Source organism: Mandrillus leucophaeus, unplaced genomic scaffold (genome assembly GCF_000951045.1).
Source record: "Mandrillus leucophaeus isolate KB7577 unplaced genomic scaffold, Mleu.le_1.0 Scaffold279, whole genome shotgun sequence".
NCBI lineage: Eukaryota > Metazoa > Chordata > Mammalia > Primates > Cercopithecidae > Mandrillus > Mandrillus leucophaeus.
The window spans coordinates 235853-251452 of NW_012102909.1; the positions used below are offsets into that span (position 1 = coordinate 235853).

The window sequence follows — 15600 nt, forward strand, 5'->3', positions numbered from 1 at the left end:
TAGCAAAAATAACCAAGAAAAGAAGAGAGAAAATCTAAATAACCTCACTAAGAAACGAAACAGGAGTTATTACAACTGACAACACTGAAATACAAAAGATCATTCACAGCTACTATGAACACCTTTACACACATAAACTAGAAAACCTAGAAGAGGTGGAAAAATACAACCCTCCTAGCTTAAATCAGGAAGAATTAGACACCCCCTGCAGACCAATAACAAGCAGAGAGATTGAAATGGTAATTTAAAAATTACCACCAAAAAAAAGTTCAGGACCAGACAGATTCACGGCAGAATTCTACCAGACATGCAAAGAAGAATTGGTACTAATCCTTTTGACACTATTCCATAAGATAAAGAAAGAAGGAACCTTCCCTAATTCATTTTATGAAGCCAGCATCACCCTAATAACAAAACCAGGAAAGAACATAACCAAAAAAGAAAACTATAGCTCAATATCCTTGATGAACATTGATACTAAAATCCTTAACAAAACACTTGCTAACTGAATCTAACAACATATCAAAAAGATAATCCACTATGATCAAGTAGGTTTCATATCAGGGATACAGGGATGGTTTAACATACACAAGTCAGTAAATGTGATACACCACATAAACACAACTAAAAACAAAAATCACATGATCATCTCAATAGATGCAGAAGAAACATTCAACAAAATACAGCATCCTTTTATGATTAAAACTCTCAGCAAAATCAGCATACAAGGGACATATCTTAATGTAATAAAAGTCATCTAAGACAAACCCACAGCCAACATAATACCGAATGAGAAAAAGTTGAAAGCATTCTCTCTGAAAATTGGAACAAGACAAGGATGCCCCCTCTCACCACTCCTCTTCAATATAGTACTAGAAGTCCTAGCCAGAGCAATCAGACAAGAAAAAGAAATAAAGGGCATCCAAATCAGCAAAGAGGAAGTCAAACTGTCACTGTTTGCTGATGATATGATCGTTTACCTAGAAAACCCTAAGAAATCCTCCAGAAACCTCCTAAAACTGATAAAACAATTCAGCAAATTTCCCATCTTCTATACACCAGCAGCAACCAAGCGGAGAATCAAATCAAGAACTCAACCCCTTTTACAATAGCTGCAAAAAACAAACAAACAAAAATACTTAGGAATATACCTAACCAAGGAGTCAAAAGACCTCTACAAGGAAAACTATAAAACACAGCTGAAAGAAATCATAGATGACACAAGCAAATGGAAACACATCCCACGCTCATGGATGGGTAGAATCAATACTGTGAAAATGACCATACTGCCAAAAGCTACCTACAAATTCAAGGCAATACCCATCAAAATACCATCATCATTCTTCACAGAATTAGAAAAAAACAATTCTAAAATTCATATGGAACCATAAAAGAGCCTGTATAGCCAAAGCAAGACTAAGCAAAAAGAACAAATCTGGTGGCATCACAGTACCTGATTTCAAGCTATACTATAAGGCCATAGCCACCAAAACAGCATGGTACTGGTATAGAAACAGGCAAATAGACTAAGGAAACAGAATAGAGAACCCAGAAATAAACCAAATAAACCAAAGCCAACTGATCTTCAATAAATCAAACAAAAACATAAAGTGGGGAAAGGACACCCTTTTCAACAGATGGTGCTGGGATAATTGGCTAGCCACATGTAGGAGAATGAAACTGGATCCTCGTCTCTTATCTTATACAAAAATCAGCTCCAGATGGATTAAGCACTTAAACTTAAGACCTGAAACTATAAAAATTCTGGAAGATAACACTGGAAAAACCTTTCTAAATATTGTTTTAGGCAAGGATTTCATGACCAATAACACAAAAGCAAATGAAACAAAAACCAAGAAAAATAGTTGGGACCTAATTAAACTAAAGAGCTTTTAAACAGCAAAAGGAACAGTCAACAGAGTAAACAAACAACCCACAGAGTGGGAGAAAATCTTCACAATCTACACATCTGACCAAGGATTAATACCCAGAATCTACAACAAACTCAAACAAAAAAAAAAAAAAAAAAACAAACAAACAAACCCATCAAAAAGTGGGCTAAGGACATGAATAGACAATTCTCAAAGGAGGATATACAAATGCCCAACAAACATGAAAAAATGCCCAACATCACTAATGATCTGGGAAATGTAAATCAAAACCACCTTACTCGTGCAAGAATGGCCACAATCAAAAAATAAAAAAAAAAACAGTAGATGTTGGCATGAATGTGGTGAACAGGGAACACTTCTACACTGCTGGTGGGAATATAAACTAGTACAGCCACTATGGAAAACAGTGTGGAGATTCCTTAAAGAATTAAAAGTAGAACTACCATTTGATCCAGTAATCCCACTACCTGGTATCTACCCAAAGGAAAAGAAGTCATTATTCGAAAAAGATACTTGGATACTCATGTTTATAGTGGCACAATTCACAATAGCAAAATCGTGGAACCAACCCAAATGCCCAACAAGTGGATAAACTATGATTTACATATTTATATATATATATACACACACATACATACATACATAATGAAATACTATGCAGCCATAAAAAGGAATGTATTAACAGCATTTGCAGTGACCTGGATGAAACTGCAGACTATTATTCTAAGTGAAGTAACTCACGAATGAAAAACCAAACATCATATGTTCTCACTGATATGTGGGAGCTAAGCTATGAGGACATGAAGGCATAAGAATGATACAATGGGCTTTGGGGACTTGGGGGGAAGCGTGAGAGGGGGATGAAGGATAAAAGACTACAAATGTGGTGCAGTGCGTACTGCTCAGGTGATGGGTGCACCAAAATCTCACAAATTACCACAAAGCATTTATTCATGTAACCAAATACCACTTGTACCCCAATAACTTATGGGGAAAATAAATAATTTTTTTAAAAAATACATAATCATATATATGATATACATTAAGTCCCATTTTTAAGAGTAAAATATTAAAAGTATTCCCTTTGTGATTACAAATAAGACAAAAATATCCACTATCACTAATTTTATTCAACAATATACTGGAGATCCTAGACAATACTGCGAAGAAATAAAAAGGATAAAGATTTGGAAAAAATAAAACTGTTGTTCAGATACATAACAGGAATCAAGTTTACCAAGAATATTTGATATAAAATTACATATAAAAACCATTACATTTTTATATACTAGCAACAGTTACCTAGAAGGTGACAATTTTAAAACACCATTTATAAAATATGGATTATCTAGGAAAAAATTTACTAAAATAATAAAAAAACTCTATGGAAAAAATAACACTGCTTTTAAAGATTTTTAATGTAAATAAATACAAAGTAGACTATACGGGATTAAAAGACTCCAGTAATAAAGATGTCCATTCTCCCTAAATTGATCTATATATTCAATAGAATAAATACCAAAATCTCAACAGTTTGTTGTGTGTGAATGGCACAGGGAGGGTGAAGAGAGAAGTGAGGAAAGAAATGTGCATGTACGTGTATGTTTGAGTGCTTTGAAATTGAAAGCTGATTCTAAAATTCATGTGAAACTATTAAAGTGTTGGCTATTCTTGACCAAGATAAGCATGAAGAAGAAAACTGGGGGGAGGGGACCTTGTTCTACCAATTATTAAAAATTGTTATAAAGCTACTATTATTAAAACAGCCTGGTATAGGCTAAAAGGTAGAAACAGAGAAAATCAAACAAAACAGAGAATCCAGAACCTCAACAATACATACCAGGACAACTGATATATAATTGAGTTGCATTGTAGTTCAGTGGAAAAAATAACAAAATTTCAAAAGAAAATTGTGCTATCAGAATCAGGTATTCTTTAGAGAAAAATTAAAATTTACCTTTATCTACATATACATATACAGGTAATCAATCCAGTTATTTAATCCTAAACACCTATATATGAAAAGTAAAGATATAATATTTTAGTTAATATCTTCTTGGTATATAAGAGTTTTTAAATAAGACACAAAAAGTAAACTTTGTAATAAATAAAATGAAAAATTAGACTATACTAAAATTAAGAAGTTTTGTTCATCAAAAGACACCACAAAGATAGTGGGAAGATAACCTCCAACTGGTAGAAAATATTTGCAACTCAAGTAATTAAAGAAGAATGACAATCCAGATTATAGTATAATTTCTGCAAATTGCTAAAAAAGAAAAAAAGAAAAGAAGATGAAGAAGAAAAACAAGAGGAAGAAAGAAGAAGGAGAAGCAAGAAAAAGAAATGAACAAAAGACTCGACTTTAAAAAACAATATTTGAGGCCCAACACGGTGGCTCACACCTGTTATCCCAGAATTTTGGAAGGCCAAAGAGCAGGCAGATCACAAGGTCAGGAGTTCAAGACAAGCCTGGCCACCAAAGTGAAATCCCATTTCTACCAAAAATACAAAAGTTAGCTGGGCATGGTGGCGTGTACCTGTAGTCCCAGCTACTTGAGAGGCTGAGGCAGGATAATCGCTTGAACCTGGGAGGCAGAGGTTGCAGTGAGCCAAGATAACGCCACTGCACTCCAGCACTCCAGCCTGGGCAACAGAGCGAGACTCCGTCTCAAAAAAATAAAAATTAATTAATTAATTATAAAAAGGAAATTTGAATAGTCAATAAACATAAAAAGGTTCTTGACCTTACTAATAATCAAAGAAATGCAAATTAAAAGAACACTTAGTAATTACTATACTGGTATGAGATTTGAAAAAATTATGTTGGCTGGGCTCGGGGGCTCACGCCTGTAGTCTCAGCACTTTGAGAGCCCAAGGCGGGTGGATCACGAGGTCAGGAGATCATGACCATCCTGGCCAACATGGGAAAATCCCATCTCTACTAAAAAAAAAACAAAAACTTAGCCGGGCATGGTGGCAGACTCCTATAATCCCAGCTACTCGGGACGCTGAGGCAGGAGAATGGCGTGAATCCGGGAGGTGGAACTTGCAATGAGCCAAGATTGTGCCACTGCACTCCAGCCTGGATGACAAAGCGAGACTCCGTCTCAAAAAAAAAAAAAGAAAAAAGAAAAAATTATGTTTTACAATACCAAGTGCTGGTGAGGATGTGGATGCAATGTCAAAATTCAAACACTGTTTGTGGAGGTATATATTTACAAAACTCCTTTGGAAAAAATTTGACCATGCCTAAAAACGTAGCACCCATGCATGCATTATGACCAAGCAATTCTAGATATACACCAGAGAAACTCATGCCTTGGAAGGTTTGTACCAGTTGTTCATAGGAACATTGCCTAAAATTGGACACATCCCAAATGTACATCAACAGTAGAATGGAAAAAATAAAGTGTAGCATATTTAAAGTAGAATAATATACCACAATAAAATTAAGTACACATCAATAATACATGAAAATGAATTTCACAAACAGAAATGAGAAAAAGAAGCAAGTGACAAAACAATATTTACAGTGTCATTCCATTTGTATTAAGTTCAAAAAGAGAAGGAAATGCAATGCAATTTACTGATGTGCATTAGTGGTAACAGTATAAAGTAAACAAGAGAAAGGATTACCACAGAAGAGTACTATGTAGTTATGTTTGAAGGGTAGAGGGAATTATGTCAGAAAGAAACAAAGAAAATTTCTAAAAAAACTAGCAATGTTCCATTTTATAACCTGGGGCAGGGATTATTTGCTTTAATATTATGTTATTTCAATTGACATATTAGCCACCATTCTGAATGATTAATATTGGTTACAATTTGTTTTTTTTAATCAAATATTCAGTAATCCATAACTACTTATTGGTCAGAAAGGTAAGAAGTCTAAAGACAGGAAGTTGCTAAATGAATTAAAACATATTCATATGGATAAACTAGATACTATATAGTATATCCATATGTCCATATTCACGTTAATATACTATGCAGTAGTTTAAAAGAAAAAGGTATATTTATTTAAACTCATATGGCAATATATCACAGACGTACACTAAGTGAAAATGACAAGTTGTACAAATTTCATTTACACAAAAATGGTCAAATCTCAAAAAATATAAAACCATAGCATATTCCCATTTAAACAAATATAAATTTGTAAATGTATTGAATGAGCTCAGAAAAAAATAGAAAAAATAAACACCAAACTGGTAATGGTAGTTACCTCTACAGAAAGGACTGATGTAGGGTAGAGGTGACATTGGATGGGGACAGATGAAGAAATCCAGAGGGAATTGCATTTAACCTGTATTATCTGCCCTTTTTAAAAATATATAAGGGATGTATTTGTGCATCAATTGCTTCCTTTGTTAAAAGTCTAGGACTTTCACTTCTGCCAATGAAGAATTAACTGCTATGGGAAATGTCTCTGTAAACAACTGAAAATCAGACAAAAAACATGAAATAGTATTCAGACATGTGCAGCAGATAGCACGGGACTATGATCTGTGAGAGAAAGGAAACAAATGAGATGAGCAGTAAAATTAACCCAAATCACCGCCTAGAGAGAGTTTCCAGGCCTCAGTACAGGAGGGAGAACTCAAGAAGAGAATTCAGTCAACTTTTTCTCACTAAGTTTAGGAAACAAAGATAGGGAGGCCAACGTGTCTAGAATTTGCAGACAAGAGTAAGTAGGGCTGCATAGAGGGTTCCGGAGAACTACAGAGGGATGCCCTCAAGTCTTTGAGAAATAATCTGTACATAATATGGGGTGAAACTTTGGAAAGTAATAGATCAAATAATTTTCATAGTTCACATATGGCTAGGAAGAGTTTATGTTCAAATTCCAAACCACCACAGAAGAGGGATCTCATGATACACAGGAAACTGAATAGAGTCCTCAGAATGGGGGTGGTTTCACAGTGAAGCTAAATGATCAGTATTTTGAATAAAGGCTGCTCTGGACATGCCCTAACAAAACTTAAAAGCATGCCTGGAAATGATAAGACTGATATGAAAGTACCATAACTATATGCAGAACAAATTCGACATGCTTTAAAGAATACGGCAAAACCCAGCATGAATGAACATAAAATTCATAATGACTAGAGTCCAATAAAAAGTTATAAGCATGTTTTAAAAAGCAGAAAAATATGACCTATAACTAGGGGAAAATTCAACCAGTCAAAACTGACCCAGAAACAACAGAAATAATTAAATTATTAGAGAAGACTTAAAAACACTATCAAAAATATATTCCATATATTCAAGGATATTTTTCAAAACATAAATGTGATGAGAAAAAATGTGGAAAATATAAAAAAGAACTATATGAACTTCTAGGGATATGTATTGATAAATACACTGGATAAGATTAACAGCATATTAAACATTGCAAAAACAAAAAGTGAATTTGAAAGCGTAGCAATAAAAAAATATTCTATGTAAAGCACAGAGAGAAAAAAAGAATTTAAAAAATGAACAGAGCAAAACAAAACTTCAGTGAATTTGGGGAAATATCAGCCAGTCTAACATACATTTAATTAAAGTTTTGAAAGGAAAAAAGGACTAGGGATTGAGACAGAAAGAAAAAAAAATTGAAGAAATGATGGCCAAAAAACTTTAAATTTGATGAAAACTGTAAATCCACAAATCCAAGAAACTCAACAAACTTCAGGCAAAATAGACATAGAAAATCACACCAAGGCAAATTATCATAAAAGTGCCAAAAAAAGAACATCTTAAAAGCAGTCAAATAAAAAATGACACACTTAATACAAATAAACAAAAATAAGAATGTCAGCAGACTTCTCCAAAAATATGCATGACAGAAGACAATGGAGAGACATGTTTAAAATACTAAAAGAAAACACTGTCAATGTAGAGTTTTATACTCAGCATACTTACCTTTCAAAACTGAAGACAAGATAAAGATGTTTTGCGAAAAACAAATGCCTAAATAATTCTTTGTCAGCAAACATGCATTACAAAAAAAGGTTAAAATTCCTCGGGCAGAAGGAAAATATCAGATGGAAATTTAGATCTTCACAAAGGGATGAAGAGCAATGGAAATGGCGAGTATAAAAGACTTTAATCTGATTTTTTAATGTCTTTAAAAGATAGTTGACTATCTAAAACAATAAGAAAATGGTATTCTGGAATGTTAACATATGTGGAGATAAGACTGAATGCTTTCTCCCTAAAATTAGGAACAAGGTCAGGATCTCTGCTCACACCACTTCTATTTAACATCGTACTGATATTCCACTAGTGCAATAAGGGAAGAAAAAACAATTAAAATCATAGAGAGTTAAAATAATGAAGTAAAACTGTCTCTATTTGCAGATGGCCCAATTGTCCACATGAAAAATGCCAAGGAATATACAAATAGCTACCAGAACTAAAAAGTGAGGTTAGCAAGATCACAGAATACAAGATGAATATATAAAAATCAATTGCATTTATATATACTAGCAACAAATAATTGGACGTTTACTTTTAAAATATAAATATACCATTTACAATCGTGTCAAAAATATGAAGAGTTAGAGATTTGTCTAAATATGTGTAATACTGACATACTAAAAACTACAAAATAAAATATTGCTAAAAGAAATTAAAGATCTGAATAAATAGACATACTATGTTCATGAATGAAAGACTCAAAATTATTAATGTACCAACTTTTCCATATTGATCTAAGGGTTTAATACAATCCCAATCAAAATCACAGCAGTCTTTTTGCAGAAACTGGTAAGCTGATTCTAAATTTTATAGGGAAATGAAATGACCTGAAATTGCTAAAATAAATTTGAAAAAGAAAAAGTTAGAAAGTGTTCACTACCTGATTCAAGACTTACTGTAAAGCTATAATAATTAAGTCAGTATAGTATTTATATGAGGATAGACATACAGATCAGTGGAACAAAAAGGAGTCCAATAATAGATCTACTCAAGGATGTCAAAGTTATTCAATGGGGAAAGAGTTTTCTCCAACAAATAGTGCTGGAACAATTGGATATCCATTTGGAGAAATAACAAGCCTAGACACTAACCTTTCACAATACATAAAAATTAACTCAAGAAGCATCACACGTCTAAATATAAGAGCTAAAACTATAAAACTTCAAAAAAAATCCGTAAGAAAAAATATTTGTGATCTTGGGTTAGGAAAATATTTCAAAAATAGGACACAGAAAATACAAAGAGAAACATGACAAATTAGACTTTGTCAAATTAAAAACTTTTGATCTTTAAAATTGACTATTAATAAGAATACAAGCCACAAAATGGGTGGGAGAAAATGTTTGCAAAATTTGTATCTGATGAAAGACTTGAATCCAGAACATACTAAAAAACACAATTCAATAATAATAAGACAACTTGATTTTTTAGATGAGTAAAAGATTTGAACAAAGAAAATATGAATGGCAAATAAGCACGTAAAAAGATGTTCAACGTCATTAGTCATTAGAGAAATGCAAATTAAAACCACAATGAAATACCACTATACTATCTCTGAAATAGCTAGAATTAAAAAGACTGACAATACCTAGGATTGATGAGAATATGGAGCAACTGAAACTCATACATTGCTGGTGGGAATATACAATTATACAGCCATTTTGGAAACCATTTTGGCATACGCTTATCATATCACTCAGCAATTCTACTCATAGTATTTACCTGAGAAATGGAAGCATATTTCTACACAATGTTTTGTGTGCAAATGTTCATAGTCACTTTATTAATAATAGTCAACAACTGCAAATAACCCAAATGTCTATCAACTATGAATAAACAAGCATATTCTGGTATATCTACACATTGGGATACTACTCAACAATATAAAGGAAATAGTTCATGCTACATAAAACAACATCGATGAATCTTAAAAGCAGTTTGCTAAATGAAAGAAACCCAAGACATACAACTACCTAACTGTATGATTCAATTTATAAGAAATACAGGGAAAGGCAAAACTAAAATGATAGAAAGCCCAACAGTGATTGCCAGGGACTGGAAGGAGCAGAGGTGATTAAAGGGAAAGAAGCATGAAGTAGATTCTGGGGTGATGGGAATATTCTTTATCGTGAGTATAATGAGGCAGTGATGATAAATATTTGCCAAAACTTAATGAACTGAACACTTAAAAGGGTGAATAGGCCGGGCGCGGTGGCTCACGCCTGTAATCCCAGCACTTTGGAAGGCCGAGGCGGGCGGATCACAAGGTCAGGAGATCGAGACCATGGTGAAACCCCGTCTCTACTAAAAATAGAAAAAATTAGCCGGGCGCAGTGGCGGGCGCCTGTAGTCCCAGCTACTCGGGAGGCTGAGGCCGGAGAATGACGTGAACCCGGGAGGCGGAGCTTGCAGTGAGCCGAGATTGTGCCACTGCACTCCAGACTGGGTGACAGAGCTAGACTCTCTCAAAAAAAAAAAAAAAAAAAAAAAAAAGGGTGAATATAACTGTATGTAAATCACACCTGGGGGGAAAAGCTGATTAAAAAAAAAGTTTAAGGAGATAAACAGGAAAATGAGGCCAATGATTATAATATAAATGTCTAATGCAGCAGGAGTAGGCAGCTTCTAGAATCTTTCAACCCTTCTACCTGCTGCAGCTGCTGGATTGGATCATTGGATCTGTTACCAATTAAAGAAGCTTACAAATGCTGAGAAGATATTCTGTAGCTGAAAGCACCACCTTTCCCTATGTAAGGCTACTGGGGAACCTTTAGAAATCTTCTACTCTTGCTAATTGGCCAGGTATGGATTTGCTGACGTAGGGAGGGGGTAAACTTGCAGGTGATACTGTGCTTTTACGTCTTTCATCTTATTAAACTCTCCCAACAATCTGAAGGTAAGTAGTTATTTCCACTTTGCAGATAAAAAATGGAAAAGGCCTAGAGAGAAGAATTTGGGTTTTTAACTTTGAAAGGGATCACATCCATATCCAGACACATTCTCATGAATTTTTGGAACAGCAAATCACAGAAAAAAATCCCAAAAGCATCTAGAAGAAAGAAAAAAAAAATTAGCTACCTCTAAGGAACAACATTCTGCCAATAAATGCTCAAGGAGTTTGTAAAAAGAGTCTTTTGTGCGTTTCCGAAAGCTGCATCAGGTAGGATTGAGAGGAAATGGATAGCATCCCCTTTAGGACTGGTAAAGGAAACCAGAGACTTCGTAAACAATAGCATGACAAAGAAGCCAAGGAACGTCAAGGGAAGGCCCAGAAGCCAGGGTGACTACAGCAGGACTGAGAAATAGGCCTGGAAGGCCAACTTGGTGTCACACTGCAGAAAACTTTATGGCTGAGAAGAAAGTAATGATTCTCCCTGCAGCTCTCTGTCCCATGCCTCATCTTTCTATGACCTTTGAATTTCCTACTCTCTAACCAGAGACCTACTGATCCTCCTAACTAGAGAGTCTAGCACTGGGAAAAGGAAGAGTCCCAAGTATATCCACAACCACTAGTCTGGTAGAAAAGAACAAAGAATCCTCATGAAGATAATGTTGGAAAGGAGAAAAGACAAGGTGTATACAGAGAAAGCACAGGAATTTGTGAAGAATAACGAACAGAGCTAATATCTACTGGCCTCTGTTTGACTGTCCTGTGCTAATGTCTACGATGCTTCAGGATTTACAGATGATGGTACACTTCTTCCACTCTCCCCTAAACCCTCCTACCCTAGTTGGATTGGAAACTCTTATTTTGATCTTCAAGTACACCTTGAGAATATCACCAGCACTACAAGTATAAACAAGTAAAGGCTAGTTGAACTACCCAAATTTTCTGACGTTCTTTCTCCTAGTTTCTTTGCTCCAGAAGTCCCAAACTTTTCCATTCCTGAAATTAATTCTCTTCCTTTAGCTTTGGTGCATCCCTGACCTTGCAAGGTTCAAAGCCTGCCATGTGTTGTGGTCTAAGCTATTCTCTCCCTCTTTTGCTTCTAGATGAAAGAAAAGGGGAGCTTTGGACCCCAGGAGTTGAGGGAGCGGAGGTGGCCCACTCTCTGGCTCAGCTTCCTCTTTTATTTCTTTTGTTCTCCTCAAGTATCTGAAAACAATTTCAGATGCATCTCCCATTGGCATGGGAGATCAATCTCCTGCCAATAACTGCCCATTAGGTCTAGATAAGCGATTCATGCCCAACTGCACCCTTGGCTAGTGTCTGATATAATTTTACTTTATAATCCTAAAAGAAAATTTGCCCCTTCCCAACCTCAAGTCACATTACAAACTCTCTCTCTACCTTGACATTACAATTAGCCCCATTATCCTCTCCCAGTTCCTGGAGTTCCCTGTGTAAACAAACAGATAGGAAAAGGAAATTCTGCCACACATCTAACACTTCACCAACTTCTGGTTTATTTTAATGCATTCCCAGAAAGCCTCTAGAGGGCAAGCACCAAGCCTTGTTTGTTGTTGTACTCTGCATGTCTGACAAGTACTTGCTACATGGTAGATGCTGAATAAATGAAAAACGAATACCTCATAGTTTGCTTAAACTGGAAGAATTATACAAGATTCCTTCATGCGCAGACCTGCAGGCAAGTCCATGAAAAGATGGCTCTCTGTCGGCTTTCAGCATTCCATCCACTTCAAACATGGCTCCAGGTACCAAAAATGCCCTCATATTTTGGTGCAATGCACAGTCCATACTGGAGGGATGGGCTATGGTTTTCATGGTAGGATTTAATGTGTGGGTTAGACTGTCAAAAAAGGAAAGGAAGGCCAGGCGCGGTGTCTCATGCCTGTAATCCCAGCACTTTGGGAGGCCAACGTGGGCAGATCACCTGAGGTCAGGAGTTCGAGACCAGCCTCACCAACATGGAGAAACCCCGTATCTACTAAAAATACAAAATTAGCTGGGCGTGGTGGTGCATGCCTGTGACCCCAGCTACTCGGGAGGCTGAGGCAGGAGAATCGCTTGAACCCGGGAAGCGGAGGTTGCAGTGAGCCGAGATTGCGCCATTGTACTCCAGCCTGGGCAACAAAAGCGAAATTCCGTTAAAAAAAAAAAAAAAAAAAAGGAAGAGAAGAAGAGAAGAGAAGAGAAGAGAGAAGAGAAGAGAAGAGGCAGCAATGAGAAATGTTACCTACAAGATGGCGGAAGACCAGAGGGGATGGTAAAGAGCCACAGGAATGAGAAAAAGAACGAATAACCTGCACTCTCCATGTCTCCCACTCTCACAGCTATCTAGACTTTGAATCCACTGGAGAAGCAGTTTGGTTTCTGCCCTTCCTGAGTTCACGGGCTCAGTCTCCTTGCGCTCCTACCTTTTCAAGTGTTCAGTTCCCTGGCAGACAAACCAGCAAAGTTCTACCATAGTTCTATTTCTGTCGCTCCTACGCCATATGAATTAAAAGCACATCAGTGAGAAAATTAACGGGAAAGAATAGAATTTCATGGCCATTTGGCAGCCTCATGGTTCAGTGCTACCAGCGGCCCCTCACCTTTGGCTTCGGGCGCCGTGCACAAGCCAGCTCCCGTGGGCCACCAGCCATCACCCACAGTGCTCTTCACAGTCATGGCCTTGGTAGAATGATCAGACCACTACATCTGCAAGGAGGGAAATCCAGGTCACCGAATGCCTTCCCTCTCCTCTCCAATCCTCTAGCCTATTTCCTTCTACTCAAAATCTCCAGCTATCAGTGCAATCTCATCCCGCAGATCTTTTCTCCAGGAAGATAAGAGGAAGGCACCCTCCCCGCCCATCTCCACTTTTGAAATGACTCCAGGAGTGCCAGCTGTACAGACTTTTCCAGAAGGGTGTCGGAGGAGAGCGTGGCGCATTCAGAGCACCAAGGCTCCCTGATTATGCAAGGCACACAAGAGCGCCTCTATTCATCACCTCGAGGTAGACTATTAAATCTCTGGAAGCCTTCCACACGGTTTAGTAACGGAGATCCATTATGCCCTCCCTCAGGTTCCATTGAACACCAGCAGACAAACATATGGTGAGTAAGTTCTAATGGAATTCCACACCACATGCAGGCTCTGCGCAGTGCTCTGTGCTGGAGGGAAGCTGGCCCCAGGCAGCCTTTGACGGCAGCTCCTCCAAGTGGTTTCTGCAACAGGATTTTCCTGCTTTCACCAAGTAAGGATATGAGGCATGGAGAATTTATTTCCGTTTTCTAGTAAAGCGTTTGGTGAGGAGTGTGGACATCTTCTTCTGTCCCCAGCTTGTAGAGGAGCTTATTAGCTGACTTTGGGTAGGTCACTTGGCCCCCCCAAACCTTTGGTACCTGTCTGTGTAAAACTGCCACGAACAATACCTGTTGTCTATTTCACAGGTGTTGTAATAATGAAACAGCTCAATGGACATATGATGTTTTGGAAAGCATTTCAGATTTGTATCATTATCACAACCCGCCCCTGGATTTCCCGCCTCCAGCCCACGTCTATAGGCTTCCTTCCATACAAGAGCCAACTGCATTATCCTTAGGGGAGTTAAAAATAAAACAACAAATCTAGAGTATTGATGATATTGATAACAAGAAAATGAATTTTCTACAACTCAGTAGTTTTACAGTTCCTTTTTGGAAGCTATACCTTTTAAAATAAAAACCTATCTTCTCTCTTTGTCCTCCCTGTCTCCCATCTCCCCTCTCCTCCCCCTCCCCCGCCAAAAAGTGATTACGGAGTGAGAGCCATACTGATTATTTTGACTGATCAACTGGAGAAATTTAGATAAATTTGGCTTTTCATTAACTGCAGCTGTTGTTTCTTTCAGTGCTTAAATGCAATTTATCATTTGAATGTGCCGGCTGAGGACCGTTGCTTGAGTTTTCCTTTGCTTTCAATCATTAGTCCTAACAGTATAAATCCAATTTCTTTAGTTTGCCTTTAAAAAGTGTCCCATTTTCTGTCCTTTACGATTGTTCTTATTGAAATATTAAGTTTTAGGATCAGTTCTCTATCACACACACCACTATCAACATACTACTATTCAAACCCAAATCCAGCTTCCATGCCCTGAAATCACAAGTGCGAAAGCCCAAAATCTCTCAAGGCAGCTCTCCGTCTCCGCACCTCAGTCCCAGCCCATCACCATCCCCACCCACCCGCTTACTTAGAACAATGTTTAATTTGGTCACCAGATTCAAATATGCAGAAGTAAGGCCTCACAAACTCAACAAGATTTCCAGCTCCAGTGCACAAAAAGAAAGTTGTGTAGTTCCACATGACTTGACTGTGAATGAGAGCCGTGAAGTGATAAACGACCTCCAAACAATATTGGCTTCTTTAAATTAAACTATTATTCATTTATACAGGATGATGACTCATGATTATCTGGACAGGAAGAGAAAAAAAATGAAGTAGGAGGAGATAGCCTTAGAACTTGTTTCCTGTTAATGTTCTAAGAGTAACATCATGCTAGTCTTTATGTGGTTTCTCATTATTCCCAGCACTTTAGTTACCAATTTAATTATTCTATTGTTTCTCTTGGAAGAGTAGGAGGAGTAGACAGGCTACATTTTCTTTTTTTTCCACACCATGATGGATTAAACGTCAAGAATAATTAAATGCCACAGGTTGCTAGCCAACAATTGAACGCTGACATCTTTTAGGAGAACCTACCAAGGAAAGAAGAAAACAGAAATATCCTAACATCTCAGTGTCTTTCCTGACTTCATTTACATAGGCAGGGATCCCAACATCTTAAACCAAAATGAAAAACAAAAATAATAACAAAGC

General features: G+C 36.9%; 1 long non-coding RNA gene across 1 annotated transcript in view; it reads right to left on the bottom strand.

Annotated features, from left to right (window-relative positions):
• Positions 1–15048, bottom strand: part of LOC105543187 — a 29796-nt gene extending 14748 nt beyond the window's left edge. Inside the window, exons 1-2 of the long non-coding RNA XR_001006590.1 lie at positions 14975–15048; positions 13356–13461 (exon numbers count right to left, since the gene is read on the bottom strand). This is a non-coding gene — a long non-coding RNA (uncharacterized LOC105543187). The remainder of the gene's footprint in view (positions 1–13355; positions 13462–14974) is intronic.
• Positions 15049–15600: the final 552 nt, after the last annotated feature.